The sequence below is a fragment of the Coptis chinensis genome, chromosome 5 (genome assembly GCF_015680905.1).
Source record: "Coptis chinensis isolate HL-2020 chromosome 5, ASM1568090v1, whole genome shotgun sequence".
NCBI lineage: Eukaryota > Viridiplantae > Streptophyta > Magnoliopsida > Ranunculales > Ranunculaceae > Coptis > Coptis chinensis.
In genome coordinates, this window is record NC_141460.1 from 33,179,680 (window position 1) to 33,198,115 (window position 18,436).

The following is an 18,436-nucleotide window of genomic DNA, read 5'->3' on the forward strand; positions in this document are numbered from 1 at the left end:
GTTACTTATTTTATTTATTTATTTTCTCATTTTAAGATTATATTGCTTCTAAAATACTTTTTAAAGGTACATGAAATATTTCAAGGATTATGTTACCAACAAAGCGCCCGGAAGGGTGTATTCTGAGCGTTACTTGAAGGAGGAGACACTAATGTATTGTCTTTGGATATAAAGGAGGAGGTGGTCTTTTAGATAAACTTGATAGGATGGTTGAAAATGAACACGATGTTTTACCAGATTTTGATAGTGTAGGCGACAACTACTACGCCAATGAGGGTGGGCCACTTGGCCCAAGTGCAAAGTATTTATTGGAAGGTGTGGAGTATGAACAAGCACGCCAATGGGTACTAAGAAGTCATCCCAGTTATGACAGATGGCACACGTAAAGTATATCACGTCAGTATTAAAGTTGTTAGAAACTTAACACAATCTAAATTATATTCATAATCCTAACTGACTTTATTACTTCAAAAATCATTTAGGAAGTACACTAGCTTCATTGAGGACAATAGAACAAGTGCAAGGAGGAGGATTTGGGCACACTAGGGTGGCATTGTGTTCGATGATTTCATCACATGGTTGACAAAACAGCGGGGAGTTCCTCGAATCCATCGATGATCACTTCAAGGATTTAGTTAGGGGACCTACACGCTTTTTGCTACAAAGTACCATAAGTATTGTGTCAATGGGTTTCTCTTCATCACCAAAGACTATCGAGGAAAAATAAAAGGAACCAAAACGATTTCAAGATAGTTTAACTTTCAAAAATATATAAGATAGTTTATTCTTATAGGTTCATTTATCCCCTGGAAGTAAGTTTAACTTTCAAAAATATATCAAAAGGTCATTAGAAGACGATTTCAAGATAGTTATTGGAATTAGGTATGACATTCTTGGTTGTGGTTCTATCGAAACTTTTCTAGTTGTGTTGGTTTTTGATAATGGATTTCTAATTATGCATTTTAATTTCGTAACTGCTCCATAATGTCAACAGTCCTTTGCTATGGCCTTCGGTTGTGGTATTTTTGCTTCTGAATGTGTTGCTTATGAATGTGTTGCTGGTGAGCTCACGTCTTTAATCAAACATTTTTCTGGTTATTTATATTCTCAATTCAAATTCAATTTAAGATGCAGTCTTTTCATTGGATCATATTGTTATTTTCAGGATGGCAGGCTTTGTTGTGGATAGACGTGTTTCCTCTACTTGTAAGCAATTTTATGTATTATGGTAGTAGCTTTCCTAACTAGTGCTGAAGTTCAATCTCACCCCTGAACTGTTTGCAGGGAATCTTAGGAGTGGGAACAAAGCTACAAGCTATTATAACACATATGGCTCTTCAAAATTCAAGATAGGCATGCAGTTGTTCAAGGACACAGAGAGGGTGCACAAATAGAACTTAAGGCTTTTGATTCTGTTTTGGTTAGTGTGCAAACTTCAAACATTCTTCCAACACGTGTTTTTTATTCTGTTTTGATTAGCAAGTTTCTTACATTCAAACTCAAGGCTTTTGATTCTATTTTGATTAGCAAGTTTCTTACATTCTTCTAGCACGTGTTTTTGTTTGGGTATTTTTAGGTACTTATAGCTAGAATAGAACAGCTAGAATTATTTCTAGTTCCTAAGAGAGTTTTTCATGATCTTCTTCTTCTTCTTAATTTTTTTGGTCAGCAAAACTCACTTCAAGATCTTGGCAAATGGATTACCAACTTGGTGAGACGCTTTGGACCTTAGTGATTTTGTTGAAGGGTTGAATCAAGGTTGCAGTATGAGTAATCTATTGTGTGGGATATGCAAACTTCATCTATTTTATTTTTTTGAGTATGCTTGTTGTAAGTAATGGTACTAGAGATTACTAGGACTGGTTACTAGATAGATGGTGTACGTGGTGTTGATTTTTGGTTTCTGAAGGAAGTAATATGTATACTTAGTGAACGACATGTCTTATTCTTGTTTTTTTTTATGAACACATTGTTTCTTTATGAATACATTGGCGTTCGTAGCATTTCAGTGGGAACTTGCAAAAATGTAATGTTGGGATACCTGAAACAATTATTATAAAAATATTTTTTAAAATAAAAAACTAATACCCGACGAATAAAAACTGTCTAGTAGCGAACTACCCGACGGCTAGCAGTTGGCATATCCGACGGCTGGTGACAGCTGGTCTAACCGACGGTTTATAACAATAGAACTATCCAACGGTTTTTAATAGCCAGAATATCCGACGGATTTTAGCGGTGAGGAATATCCCGACGGTTTTGATGTTGGACATATCCGGCGATTTTTACTTGGCCGAGGAATGTCCGTCGGCAAAGATCCCCAACCCCGACGGCCTATTTTGACCAATAAAAACCATCGAAAGTCTATGCCGACCGAGCATTTTCTGACGGCCTTGCGGCAGTTTTGGTCTGTTGGGTAATACCTTTCGCGACAGCCATAGTTAGTCGGGTAAAGTCGTTCTTTTGGTAGTGACTGATTACGTGCTTTTATGTATTTCAGGCATTGAAGTCAATTATGTGCAGAAATGTGCCACTTTGGTGAGATAAAGGAGCAAGGGTTGGTTGCTAAGAAGTTTTGTGATTAAAGGACAAGATTCCAGGAGAAAAAGTCTTTGTAAAACCCGGTCAAAAGCTGAAAAGTCAAAGTCCACGCAGGCAAAAACAGCACACAAAAGTCAACAGAACTTCCGAAGACCGTCTCTTTGGACTTAGGCCTTGGAATTGGGCCTACCTTATGTCAAAACGATCGGCTCGGAAGGAGATTTCCAATGGTCCAAGCCTTGACCCAATCATAGGAGCATAAGTGGACAAAAAGTCTATTGAAGTCAAAGCCAACTGAAAAGGGCTCTGTGGACTGAAGAAATTAGGCTTTAGGCTCGATTTTCCGGCCCAAAACATGGCTCCTCAGCCCATGCACGAAAATGTAGATCTGGTCTCCTCCATTTTAACACACAAGACTTAACTCTTAAAAGAATCAATTAGGTTAGGTAGCAAGTAGCCATTAGAGAATAGTTTTTAGATCTAGATCTAGTTTTGAGTTTTTATTCCATTAATTAGTTTTCAATTATTGTTTTAGATCTAGTTTTACCTTTCAATTAATTAGTGTTAGAACAAGTAGATTATTATTTAGAATCAAATATTAGTTCATAATAAAGTATTCATTTTCATCTCAATTTAGTTTATTAATTAAATTCTTATTAGTGTTAGAATTGCCAAATTCATATTTAGTTGTTAATTTATATTTGAATTATTGATTAGTCAATTTAGTAAAGTTAGAACCTTTATATAATGTCTTGTTTGAATTCCACGAGAAATGATAGGCTTATGAATCAAGGCTAAACCTTCATTAGAGGGGATTGATGAAGCCTTGACGAAAACTTGATTGTGTAGTGTAGAAACGTTGTAAGAGTCTATTCCACTCTAGAAGGTAGTTGATTTGCCATGAGAATGGATAGAACTTCCTCACATCCTAGTCATTAGTTGGTAAAGATTGCCATGAATGATTAGGGATTAGAACAACCAATTCTTATCGTAAGAACGTAAGAATTTGATTACAACAATCTATGCTATTTTATTAAGTTGGATTCAAGGTGGATTCAATTCCCCTAATTCGTTATCTAGATTTAAACCTTAGTATTTCCGTCATTTCGTTATTCGTATCTTGTTAGTTCAATTCACATCGTTGTATAAAATTCCCACTATTACTCCCACTAATTTTGGCTAGGACTGATAATATTAGAAAACATTGAATGCTAACGAACTAGGAGTGGAACGAATCTTTTACTCCACTCTATTTCGATAGATTCGAGAGTAGAATAAATCTTTGATAATCATCTCACGTAAAGTTTAGTTTTAGTTTTACTTGTGTTTAAGTTTCATCGCTTAATTGTGAGTAGAATTATATATTAATTTATACGATTATCAAATGGCGCCACTGCCATCTTAGTTCCCTTTATTATTGTTTTCTTTAGAATTGTTAGTCTTCCAAAGTCCCATAACCCACCCACCCTTGTTTGATTCTAAGCTGTGGTTGTCCGTTTCATGAAATTTTCCTCATGAGAATTACACGAGGGGCGACCAGCATACTAAACAGGCATAAACCGGCGCCGCGCATCTAACGCTTGGAACTCCAGTTTTACCTAAGCGCGACCCATGCCCTAGGCAGGCATAAACTGAGTACGCCACGCGCCCAAATGCCTGGAACTCGAATTTTACCCTTAGCATGACCCGCGCCCATCCAAGGCAAAGTTTGAGCACCCCTCGAGCTGAAATGCCTGTAGCTCTAATTTGACCTGAGTGCAACCCACGCCCTCTGCTGAAACTGCCCAATTTCCATAGGTTTGTTTCAAACTTCCATTTCTTCAAGATTTTCAGTGTTCTAATTTGTTATATACGCTGATCACTCATATATAAGACACTATTCATAAGCGAAGCAAGGAGGCATTCAGGTACTTCTTTGTTCAACACCTCGCATCTCCTGTTAGAGGTTCATACTAGCATATCAAGATTGTTTGGAGTGTTGTCGTGTTTAGTTAAGATTGGTCTTAGCCTTGCATGAGATTAAGGTCGGGTCAAGAAAACGCCTAACGTAATTAACTAGCAACGCGTCAACAAACACGCCTTTCTAGTATACCACACACTACACCTCTAGCTAATATACCACACACCACACGAAACAATGGTGAAGAAAGAGAGTCTTCTCTCTTTGACTTTTACAAAGCCTTGAATGATAGCCGAAAATCCTGCATCGTTCTATCGGACCGATGGGGGATTTCGAATCCCCAAATATATTTAATTTGTTACCCGTTTTTCATGGGTTAGACCATGAAAAACCTTATCGGCTTATCGCATTATGATTGACCAAGTCCTTACTACATTCCACCATCCTACGGTTAGTCTTTGAACAAATTAACCGAGGGGTGTTTTCTTTCACCTTAGCCCGATAAAGGCGTCTTGGTTAACTTCCCAAGCGCCTAATTCTGTGGACTCGTGGGCCAAACTTGTTCAACTATTTATGGAACATTTTTACCCACCACTCAAGACCGATGAAATGCTTTCCAAGATTCATTTCTTTCGATAGAATCCTCATGAATCATTTTCAGAGGCTTGGAATCGTTTCACCGATCTTCTTATAGACTGTCCACACCATAACCTAGCGAAAGACATGTTAGTTCGTGCCTTTTTCAAAGGACTTTTACATCACCATAAAGAAGTCCTTGATATAATGAATGGGGGTAGTTTCCTAAGTAAGGGAGCCTCAGAGGCTTATAAATTTTTAGAAGATCAAACTAAGCGTAATAATAACTGGCTGGGGGTAGTGGACGATATCTCCCGTTAAAGCTAGTTCTTCTATATATGATTAAGGCCGCCGGTATGTTTGAGATGAAACCCGATCCTGAACTTAAACATTTAATCAAATCTCCCACTAAAAAGGTAGAGGCTATTTCTGTTCAACAAAAGCATATTCCCGTCACGAATGTCAACACCAATCCATGTAATTTATGTTTGAGTCCTGAGCATCCTGACTCCTATTGTCCTCTCGCCTATAAACAACAACAATCACAACAAAATAATGTTTGTTCCATTAATAGCGAACCTAACGCAGCTTGGCGACAAAACCCTAACTTCGGTTGGCGAAATAATCAACAACCTCCAAGGTTTACTAACCAAAATGTTAGGCCAACAAATAATTACAACCACGCTCAACCGAGGCAAGGACAAGGACAAGGAAATTATAATAATTATAACAATAATAATTATAATGCTAATAGAGGTATCGTTCCGTTAAATAATAATTATCAAAATCCACCCATTAATAATCAACGTGATATAGTTCCTGTCACACAACCTATAGCTAAAACTCCTCCATAATCGGATCGTTTTGATGCCTTTATGCAAACCCAACAACAGATTTTACAAGCCATCCAACTTTCCTACAAAAGAGTTAGCACAAGAGAAAGTACAACCCAAAGGTGTGTTTCCAGGTCCTTTAGAGCCTATTTGGAACTCCATATTAAACTAAAGTGTATTAGACCCTCACCTACGTGGCAAACGTCCATTGGTAGAGGTCTCCACTTTATTCGTGTAATCAACAAGGCTAAGGCCCAATTTGCAATACCATGGATCGGTATATATGCTCATTAACTCATGTGTTTAGGGCTGAACCCTAGCCACATGGCTTGCCACTTACATACATTAATTTATGTTCAGATTCATTTCTTATCAAAGAGATAATCATCAATTAAGAGTCATGTTCAATTACAATTACTTGTGCTACAAGAAATCTCTACTCTACACATATAAATACCAAACTATTTTTCATAAGGAACAATGTTCTTGAGACCTGATCTCATCGATAATTTGGGTATGTAGGCAACCAAAAGGTACAGTCTCATAATTCTCTCGATCACCATCACTTTTCTCACTACTTTTCTATGTTCTTCATCTCTTCCGTCACCATTTAGTGTTTTGATCATATTTGGTCGAAACATAATTGGCGCCGTCTGCGGTTCTTATTCAAAATTGATGATCACATTCTACAAAAGTTATTACGAATACTAGAAGAGCTCAAGTTCCTGATGCACTTACTATCGATTATTGTGAACATGATGTTGAAGGTCAACCTGGTGATAACAGACTAATCCCTCTTACTCTTTTGTAACACTAGGTTGCACACGACCCTGTTATCGTTCCACTACTGCGCCAAATTATTCAGCGTGAAGTTATTGTGTCTAATGATTCTTTGTCATCTAACGCGGATAATGTAAGTCAAATGTTTCGGAACACTTCTTAAGAAGTTCAAGAGTGTTTAATAATAGAACAACTACTACTAGCATTGTCTGTATAGTAATGTTTTTGGTTAGTGATAAACATAAAAAGATAGTCTTACTCACAAATAAAGCTATGAAATTCTAAACGCAAGTAAAACTATAAACTGAACTGTTACTTATCAAAATATTTGTTTTCTACTCTCGAATCTATTAAAGTAGAGTTGTAATAGAAGATTCGTTCCACTCCTAGTCCTTTAGCATTCAAGTTTTCTACAATTGATGGTCTATCCAAAGTCAATGAGAGATTTACGAGGGAATTTATACTACGATGTGAATTCAAATAACAAGCTACGAATAACGAAATGACAAATTGCTAAGAATTGAATCTAGATAGAGAATTAGGGGAATTTGATTCCACCTTGACTCCAACTTAATAAACTAGCATAGATTTGTTGTAAACCAATTCTTACATTCTAACAGTAAGAATTGGTCATTCTAATCCCTAATTATACATGGCATTTCTACCAATTCATAACTAGCATGTGAGGTCGTCCACCCATTCTCATGGCGAATCAACGACCTTCTAGAGTGGAATAGAGTCTTACAACGATTCTATACTACACTATCAAGTTTTCATCAAGGCTTCATCAAACCCCTCTAATGGAGGTTTAGCCTTGATTCATCAAACTATCATTTCCCATTGAATTAAAACTAGACATAATATAAAGATTTGAACTTTACTAATTTTAACTAACAATACTTCAAATCTAATTAATACTAAGAATGGAATAACAACAAGAATTGAACTTAGATCTACAAATTTAAATGGCAAAATTGAAATGATCAAGAACTACTATTTTATTTATCTAATCAATGAAGAACAATCATTCCCAAATAACTAATCTAAAATAATGTATGAAACTAATTAATTAACTAATTGAAATTCCAAAAACTAGATCTACAAGCTATTTTAATGGCTACTTTCTATTCTAAGCTATCTAACTATATCTTTCTTAAGAGCTAAGTTTTGTTTTATGTAAAAAATGAGACCAGATCCACAATTTCGTGCATGGGCTGAGGTCTCATGTTTTTGGCCAGAAAATCTTGCCCAAACCCCAATTTCTTCAGTCCATAGAACCCGTTTCATCTGGCTTTGACATCAGCAGAATTTTTGTCCACTTCTGCTTTTCTGATTGGATCAGGGCTTGAACCATTGGAAAGCTCTTTCCGAGCCGATCGTTTCGACGTAAGGTAGGGTCAAATCCAAGGCCTGAGTCCAAAGATATGGTCTTTGGAAATTCTGCTGGCTTGTGTATTGTTTCTGCCCATGTTGACTTTTCAGCTTTTGATCGGGCTTCATAAAGGTTTTGTCTCCTTAAATCTTGGCCTTTATCACATAACTTCTTAGCAACCAGCCCTTTGCTTCTTTATATCGCCAAAGTGGCACATTTCTGCACATAATTGAGTTCTATGCCTGAAATACATAAAAACATGTAATTAGCATTAACTCTTATTTATTACTCGCATAATTGGTCTAAAAGTAGTATTATTAAGGGGTTAAAACTACAATTTTGGGCTCTTATAAAACCACCCCCAAACAACATTTTGCTTGTCCTCAAGCAAATATGAGAAATTAGCATAAGTGACCAAAAATAGAGTTCTAACTAATCTCGTTTCGCCGAGTGCGATTGCATTGACCAAATGCAACAAGGCCTTAAACCACTAGGAATTCCTAGTGGACGAAGTTATAGCCCCTCGTGAGAGTTTTCGATGAAGGTACTCACAAACTTCATCTATACTACAACGACTTCAGAAATAAAACTATTGTTTCCTTATCTATGTCTCAATTATCTATACATCTCACTTAGCAAATGAATACAGAATAATCAAGTTGAAACCTAAGCTAATATATGCATAAAAATCTATCATCTACGAATAAACATATTTACAACAAGTAATACTATGAGATGAACTAGCAGGTTCGTTTCTGAAAACTCGGAATAGCATCCTTAAGTAGGTCCTCACATAAATGTCAAGACAAAACCACTCTAATTTTTCCTCTCAAGTTTCGCTACTCCATAATGGGAGGAACTCTTATAGAGTTGCGTCAGTTTTTATATTAGTATGTTTTAACCTTGTTTTGCAGATGTTCCAGAATTTCACGCGTTTCCATGGTATTTTTCTACCCTCTTTATTTAAATGCTTTGAGGACAAAGCATGCTTCTTGTTTGGGGGGGGGGGCATAAAAACACGTGTAATTAAGGCATCTGTTAGGATATAAATATGTATAATATGCATTTGTTTTCTAGTTAATATTTCAAAAATTCAAAAATATAAATAAACAAAACAAAAAAAAAATCAACCTACCCATTTTAGAATAAGTCTGAGAATAGGATGAGTGAAGAAAAGAGAAGAGAAAAACCTGTGTAAACAGAAATTAGTTAGTTGCTTCAGAAAGGAAAAAGAAAATAAGTTTCTATCCAAAGAAAAGAAAAGAAAAAGAAAAATAGAAATAAAATAAAAACTCCAAAAATAGAATAAAAGGAGTCGAAAAGCCAAAAGAAAAAGGCTGAGGATGGAAACAAAGTGTAGAAGCAAAAGAACAAGGTTTTCTCTAGATACGTAATATGAAGACCCTATTATCTCAGACTTGTCTTTTTGAATATCCGTTTCCTTCATTCTTAAACCATCTCCTAATCCCATGAACACCTAATAAAGACCTCTAGCTCAATTAGGAATAGGTTAGTGGGATAGTAAGTGGCAGATGTGTTTCATCAACTTTGGCTTCCTTGTGTGTCATTGAGATTGTAAGGTAAAGTATGCCCACTACACACTGGAGTAGCAAAACTTGAGTGGAAAAATCATAGTGATTTTTGTCTTGACTTTTATGTGAGAACCTACTTAAGGACGCTTATTCCAAAGTTTAGGAAACGGACACATTCTGCATTTCATAGCATTACTCATTGTATACATGTTTATTCGTAGATAATTGATTATTATGCATATATTAGCTTAGGTTTCGACATGATTATTCTGTATTCATTGCTAGTGAGATGTATAGATAATTGAGACATAAATAAGGAAACAATAGTTTTATTTCTTAGTCGTTGTAGTATAGATGAAGTTTATGAGTACCTTCATCGAAAAAACTCTCACGAGGTTATAACTCGGCCCACTAGGGAATTCCTAGTGGTTTAAGGCCTTGTTGCATATGGTCAATGCAATCGCTTTTCAGTAGCTTGAGAGTAGATAGAACTCTATTTTTGGTCACTTATTCTAATTTCTCATTTTTGCTTGAGGACAAGCAAAATGCTGTTTGGGGGTGGTTTCATAAGAGCCCAAAATTGTAGTTTTAACCCCTTAACCATCATACTTTTAGACCAATTATCTGAGTAATAATTAAGAGTTAATACTAATTACGTGCTTTTATGCATTTCAGGCTTCAAAGTCCATTATGTGCAGAAATGTGCCACTTTAGCGAGATAAAGGAGCAAAGGTCGGTTGCTAAGGAGTTCTGTGAATAAAGGCCAAGATTCAAGGAGACAAAGCCTTTGTAAAGCCCGATCAAAAGCTGAAAAGTCAACACGGGCAGAAATAGTGCACAAGTCAGTAGAACTTCCGAAGGCCGTATCTTTGTACTCAGACCTTGGAATTTGGAGTATCTTCTGTCAAAACGACCGGCTCGGAAAGAGCTTTCCAATGGTCCAAGCCTTGACCTAATCAGAGGAGCAAAAGTGGATGAAATATCTGTCGAAGCCAACTGTAGCTAAATAGCCCATTTTGGACTAAAGAAATTGGGTTTAGGGCCCGATTTTCTGGCCCAAAACATGGCTCCAAGCCCATGCACGATTTTTGGATCTGAAAGTATAAAAACAAAAGTTTGACTCTTTGTTGAAGGGGAGGTTAGGTAGTTAAATTAGGTTAGGTAGAAAGTAGCCATTAGAGATTAGTTTTTAGATCCAGATCTAGTTTTACATTATTTAGTTTTACATTAATTGATTAGTTTATTTCTTGAGTATTGAATCATTGTTTTTATTGTTCATTAGATTAATAAGTAGTTGTTATTCATTCAATCATATATTGTTCTTATTGTTCTATTAGATTTATAAAGTTAATTACTTATTCCATAATGACATGTCTTATTATTGTTCTTGTGTTGGGAATGGTAGTATAGAAATTTCACATCAAATCATTACTCTCACCATTGTTCCTTTTGGGTTTGATTAGTTGAATTCAATTTAAGTCTAGACAGTTAAGAGTGGAACGAATCCTTACTCATTATATTGCATGATTATGTTTTGAGAGTAAGAAGAATTGAATTAAACGTAAGAACGGTAGGATTACGTATTAGTGTTGTTAACATTAATATTTATGATTCTACTATTTTTACGGATATCAATTAGGAAAGTGTTTAAAAATCTCTGACTATAAACCTACCTTTTCTAGATCATATAAAAAGTCTACCCGGACACGCTAAGTTTCTAAAAGAGTTGTGCACCACGAAAAGGAAAACCAACATACCTAAAGAAGCCTTCTTAACTGAACAATATCCCTCTTTATCTGAACATAACAGAATTGGTAGGTACAATGACCTTGGTCATCCTACTGTACAATGTACCTTGAGAGATAACTTCATAATAACTACACTATTAGACTTAGGGGCGAGTGTTAACTTACTCCCATTTTATTTATATAAACAGCTAGGTCTCCATGAACTTAAACCAACCAAAATGACTTTGCAGTTAGCCGATCATTCTATTAAGTATCCCAAGGGTGTAGTTGAAAATATTCTCATTAAAGTTCAGGATTTTTACTACCCATCCAACTTTGTTATTCTTGACACAGAAGTTGCTCATGATTTTATTCCCATCATTCAAGGGCATCCTTTCTTGGCAACTGTCAATGCCCAAATTAATTGTTGGGATGGATCAATGAATCTTTCCTTTGGAAATCTATCTGTGGAGGTTAACATGTTTACACTCAAGCAGGAACAACTAGGTTTGCCTATAAAAGGAGAAGTGAAGTCCATTGAGAGTTTTGTATCTCACATTAGTGCGGCCGACCTAGTCCCCACCCTAGTAGGTACCCCTCTTATTGAAGAAGACAATGATTACAATTTTGACTCCCTGAACATAGCTGAATTAGAGGAAGAATTTTCCACCCTGCCTTCCGACCCTATGAAAGATGAATTTCTCAAAGATGCAGATGAATACCATAATTATATGGATGTGAACAACCTAGATGAGGAATTCAAAGAGTTTCTAAGAGCCTGTGATGATCCACCATCTCAAGAACTACCTAAAGCACCACCCGACCACCATCCACCTAAGCTAATCCCTAATAAATACCAATCATTTACCACCACCTCAATTCCCCTCCCTCCACCTTTTCAAAGGCACCTTTAGTTTGTACTAAACCTTCTTGTTTCTCCTGGTGAAGATGTAATACCCAAGGACAAGCCACTTGACACTTTCTCATTTTTTCCATTCCTTCCTTCTAAAATGTATCCATATTCCAAGTATTTTACATAACCATCCATTTTCTCATGATCATTAACTTGGACACCCTTTCGTTTAAAGAAAAAGAAGAAACTACATGCTCGATTACGTTCTAGGTCCATTAAACTTCACTCTCATTCCGCTAAGCCACACTGTTGGAAGTTTTGGTGCTTGATTCTGTTTGGGGGTGCTTTATGTGTTAATTATTTATGGAAAGACCCATAACTCTTTAGGTTGTTGATATATGGTAAACTGTATTTAATACATGTTTTAGATAAAGTCTTGAGTATTTGACTATAAAAGACTCATCTTATTCCAATCTTATATTATGGGAGTGCACCATTAAGGTAATCGGACCCTCCTTTTGGAGTATGTGATTATAAGTGTCGGATCCTTAGTCCACATTTCATATAACTCACGCATTCATCTCTTGCATTTTTTCTCGTTATTTGAGTAGTGTTTCTCTATGGAGTGAGCTTCATTTTTATTTCTTTTTCGTAATTTTGTTTTTCAAAAAAATCAAACATATAAAAATTAAAAAATAAAATAAAAACATAAACATATATTAGTACATCTAGGGAATCTGACTTTAAACGACCCATATTTTTGTAAAATACCACCTTAATGGAGTATAAGCCACTAAAATTTTCAAACTTAGAAAGAGTTTTCAAATTTTGTTTGGGGGTGGCGTATTTTGGTCTTTCATTTCAAAATGTTTTGCCACCCTTTTGCCTGTCATGTTTACTCCAGTAGAGTCTAGGTTAGTTAGTTACGTAATTTAATTGTGCTATTAAATTATTTCATGAACCCCCTTCTCCAAAATTGTTTGGGGGTGGTATATTTAATTTTAGCACATTATACGTTCACGTAATAAAATTGCATGTATAAATATCAAAATATAGAACCCATGGGCCTTGTTGATTTAATTGGGATGCATAATGTAATTAGGTGCCTTAATTTTGTGAAATTTCATTATTTCGTGGAATTTTGGAAGTTAATCCTATAGGAGCCACGATATGCACATGACATGCAAAAGGGTGGCAAAAAGTTTTGAAATGAAATACCAAAATACGCCATGCCCAAACAAAATTTGAAAACTCTTTGTAAATTTGAAAAATTTTATGGCCTATACTCTATTATGGTGGTATGTTACAAAAAATTATATGGGTCTTTTAAAGTCAAATTCCCTAGACTTACCGTTTTAAGTCAGATTCTCCAAGACTGTGTACACCCCCCACACAAGCAAGAAAACTGGAGCGGCACAAGATTAATGATGCGTGGTCAACTATAAACTAATAGTCGAAAAAGTTGGGGCTCTAGCAATAAAAACATTATACTAAATGCACCCCCAAATAGAATGAAGTGGTATAATTGGAAGTAATCATGTAGAAGAATGAATGAAAATTTATGCAACCTATCAAAGAACATATGCAAACCATCATGTAGTAGCTGTTTGAAAGAGTTAGAATGACCCAAAAAATGAACTAGTGATATTTTAGGTGAGAAAGGAATGAAGTATGGATCCTAATGTCTTTCATGAGGCTCAGATGATGAAAATAAAACAAATTAGGTTTCTCACTACACTCAGTCAAAACTTGGCTCTCAACTACAGGAATGGTGTACTTATGGGATTATGTGCTAGGCAAAAACTCTTCACCGTAAGGGTTGAAAATATTATAGAGGATCTCTGAGGCAAAAGGCTCAAGTGTAAATTTGAGGTTCCTTTGAAATGGTGGAGGAATGGATGGCTTAGTTATGGTAAATGGTTGGATTTTAGGATGTTGTAACTCAGGTGGATGGTGGTTGGTTGGTGGTGGATCCTCACACGCTCTTGAGAACTCTACATCTAGCTTGGCTGAATCCATAAAGTTGTGGTGATTGACTTCATCTTTAAGAAATTCATCTATTATTTTCTCATCTACCAAACTAAATTGAGATTCACATTGCGCTAAAGAAGTTACTTCCTTTAATTCTTGCATATTAACTTGTTTATGCGTTATATTATAATTGTTGATTTCTATGTCCTCACTCTCATCCTCTAAAACAATATAAGGTTTCTCAATGGCATCGTTCGAATTTAATAAGTGGTCATCCAAAACAAGTCTTAAAGAGTTGTCTTCAAGAATTTCCTCATCCAGGTAGGGTGTGGATTCAATACAATGGTTAATGGGAGGGTCATGGGAAGGTAATGGTTCATGAAATTCAGGGTAGGACTCAACTAGGTCGAATAGTTTGGTTATGGGAATAGGTTGTTCTACTTGTGTGTCGTTCTCTGGCAATGTTGAAAGGTATGTGTTAGGTGAGGGGATCATGGAAATCATCTTGGCTAGATTCTAAAGCATAGTTTGGGTGATGCCATTTTGTTCCCTAAACATTTTTGCTGAGTCGGCCATTTGTTCCCTACATGGTTATTCTAAGTCTGTCTTTTATTTCCTAAATATGTTTGTTGAGTCGGCAACTAGTTAGGAAATTTTGTCTAGGAAGGGTGGCGAACTAGATGGGTGGTTGATTTCTGGCATGGTGGAAGTTCTGTGTTAGGTGAGTTTAGCATCAATCTTGTCCTTTCTAGGTTCTGAAATATTATTTCATTTTGGGCAATTATTTTCTCAAATGTTGTTAGCGGAGAGGAAGCTTGGTTGTGTGGTTCTGGTTGGTATGATGTTTGATAGTCATAGTTATTGGTGAATGGATATGATATGAGTCCATCTTGGGATATAGCGTTTGAGTGACTCTGGTTGATCTCGTACTGTGATAGGTTAGGTTGAGGCTGAATGGCTGGTTGATTGTTGTTTGTGGAAGTCCATGAATAGTTTGGATGACTAGAAAACTCTTGATTGTATGGGTTACTATGAAAGTTTGAAAATTGAGGCTCATAATTATAACTATATCATATAGTAGGCCCAAACTCTTAGTATGATGGGCACTGAGAAGCCCAATGGTAAAGACTACCACAGCATGAACATGGTGAAGGGTTTGCAGAATAACCACATGATTGTTGGTCTACATATTGATAAGCCATATTGGTTTTAAATATATATTCTATGTTAATTAATATAAAAAAAACTCTTACTATAAATTTCTAGATAGGTGATTATTTATGCGTCTATGAGAAACTAATATGGCAGGTTTATGTGTACTAGATCTTAATCTCATGCAAGTTTTAAGTCTAATAGGAAATTCCAAATGAGCTTGCAAAAATTAGCCTGATTATTACTAGAAATAGAATCCTCTGATAGTAGATTCGAAGATATATAGAGGTGTTACCTGGAGCGACCTTGCTACGCGTATAAATAGCACCTTCAATAGCCTTGAAGCATGCCTACTAAAAACTTTTCAAACCAATGGCCAGGCCACTTAAGAATTAAGGGAGGTTGTCCGTGCGTGCACGTTCCTTAATTAGATAACCCTAATTTTTTGAGTTTTCTAGACACCATAAAGTATGGAAAAAAATTTATGCAATTACTGGAGTGGTTGGGCATACTAGTATTGTACTGTACTCATGACGTAATGTTGCAGTTATTATAAAAAAAAAAAATCTATTCTACTTCAAATAGGGCGTAGGCACGCTAAAAAATAGGCTAAATTGGGCGCGGGTCGCGCCTTGGTACTTTTTTTTTTTTTTTTTTTAAGGAAGGAATGCGGGTGTGCTAAAAATAGGCTAAATTGGGTGTGGGTCGTGCCTAAGGAGTAGAATGTGGGTCGCATTGTTCAAAGGCAAATAGAGGGAGCGCGAGCGCTCGTGAGTTAAAACTAGGGTTTGAAATTTTTAGGGTCAGGTCACAGGAGGGCAAAGAGTTGGTTGCGCAACTCATATGCACTAAAATAGTAGTAGAAAAATTTGAAGAAATTGCAAACAGTGTTTTCAGTGTTATGTTTGGAATAGTAAAAATAGTTTTTATAATCTAAACACGCAATACGTAAACAACCAAGATGGCAAGCAGCGCCATTTGATAAGTATGATTTTGATAATACTGAGGTACATGCACTAAACTTCTGTTTTGGTCACCTAAATCTCCTTGTCCTAGATGTTGGTTAAATTGGTGGAAGTTTGTAGTGGGCCTAATATTTTGAAAATTAAAGTATGGAGGTGTAGGTTGTTGTTGTTGATTATAATTAGTGTTCTGCATCCATTGTGTATTAGGGTTGGTGAAAACGTAATTATCTACGGGTTGTGGTGGCGGTGAACCATAGAGTAAGGGACAAAAGGAATTGGTATGGTTGGGATTAAAATAGACATTACGTCGACCAGTGTTTATGTTCATGACCGGATTGGGTTTCAGTTCTTATTTGTTAATAGAGATGGCATCGACCTTATGAGTGAGGGATTTGATTAAAGTTTTAAGTTTAGGATCTGGTTTTATCTCAAACATACTAGTTGGCTTAACTGTTGAAGAAGAAGTATTGGAGCAGGAGTAATCATTACCTCCCCAGTTGTTGCTTTTCTTGGATTGAGTATCAAAAAAGGTATAAGCATCTTTGGCTCATTTATTTAAGAAATTTCCTCTATTCATGATGTCTAAAATCTCCTTATGGTGTTGGGATATGCCTTTGAAGAAGGCACGGACTAGTATGTCTTTACCAAGATTATGATGGGGACATTCTACTAGAAGATCAGTGAAATGATTCCAAGCCTCAGAAAAGGATTCTTGATGCTTTTGGCGAAAGAAATGAATATTTTGTAGTATCTCATCAGTCTTCTGTGGTGGGTGAAATTGTTCCATAAATAATTCAACTAGTTTTTCCCATGTGTCGACAGAGTTCGGCTTTTGTGTTGTTAGCCAAGCAGCCGCTTTGTCAGCTAGGGTAAAGGAAACACCCTAAGCTTTAGTTTTTCTGGTCTTACGTTAGGATGATGAAATGTAGTAATAACTTGTTGTATCCTACGTAAGTGTTGATAAGGCTTCTCATGGTCTAAGCCATGGAAAACAAGTAGCAGATTAAATATATTATGGGGGATTCTAAAATCTCCCGTAGTGTCTGCAATAATGATGCAGGACTTAGGTTCATCGTTTAAAGCATTGTAAAAATCAGAGAAGGATCTCTCTGCTATTTCTTCACCCATTGCTACAGATGTAGTATTGGTGGGTGTAAATGGTGTGTGTGTGGTGATATTAGAATTTCTACTGGACCTAGAACCTAATCGAGCGTGTACGCTCTTCTTTTTCTTTGCACAAAAGGGTATCCAAGTGAATGATCGTGAGAAAATGGATGGTTGTGGATGATACAGGGGATATGGATAAGTTTAGAAAGAAGGGATGGAAAAAATGAGAAAGTGGCTGGTGGCTTGTCCTTGGGTATTACTTCTTCACCAGATGGGTTTAAAAAGTCATGAAGCACAGGAGAAACAAGAAGGTTTAGTGCAAACTGAAGGTGTATTTAATTCCTAATTATTAATGTTTTAATTAATGTGAGTAAAATATTTTCCACATTAAATTTGCCACATTAATTTACTATTTCTAATGATCAATCATAAATTTGCCACATTAAAGATTTAGTACTAATTCCTAATTATCCTCCCCGGCAGCGGCACCATTTGATAAGTGATGTTTGATAGTGTAAAAATAGTGTTTCTATAGTACTAAATCATGTTAATCAATCAATAATAATACTTTCTAAATATGTTGTTAATGGGAGTAGTCATGTCTGATCAACTCTTGCTTACACATACTTGAATACTTGTCTAGACTAAACTAACTATTGCACTAATGATAGAATAATAATATGCTATGAAAACAGTAAACTAAATATGTGAAAACAGTGATTTAATGAATGATAAAGATGTTAGAGAAGGTTAATCCACCACATGATTCGATTGGCTATTAGTTTAGTCATCGAATACATTGTTTTGATCCCTAGTTAATAACCTACATCTTTATAGTCTTTGTTAAACTAGCATGAGAGATTAGCACCCGCACAAATATCTTTGATGGGGTTTCTAATCTCTAGTTCATCATTATGAGGTTTATCTTTAAACACTCTCAACAATGAACTTGAAACTCTATTCTAAACAACAATTATTCTAACAAACAATCATCCTCACGTGGTTTCATTAACCCTCTAATGGAGGTTTTAGCCTTGTGTCATGGGATTAATTAAACTAAAACAATAATAATAAAATATTATGTAAAGAAGAATTAAATAAACTAAAATTTTATTGAATGGGTTTTA

At 35.8% G+C, this 18,436-nt stretch overlaps 1 long non-coding RNA gene across 1 annotated transcript; it reads left to right on the forward strand.

Annotated features, from left to right (window-relative positions):
- Positions 1 to 1,292: 1,292 nt before the first annotated feature.
- On the forward strand, positions 1,293 to 1,984 carry LOC147497340 (uncharacterized). Its single transcript, XR_015197100.1, has 2 exons — positions 1,293 to 1,420; positions 1,670 to 1,984. It is a non-coding gene; the product is annotated as an uncharacterized LOC147497340 (long non-coding RNA).
- Positions 1,985 to 18,436: the final 16,452 nt, after the last annotated feature.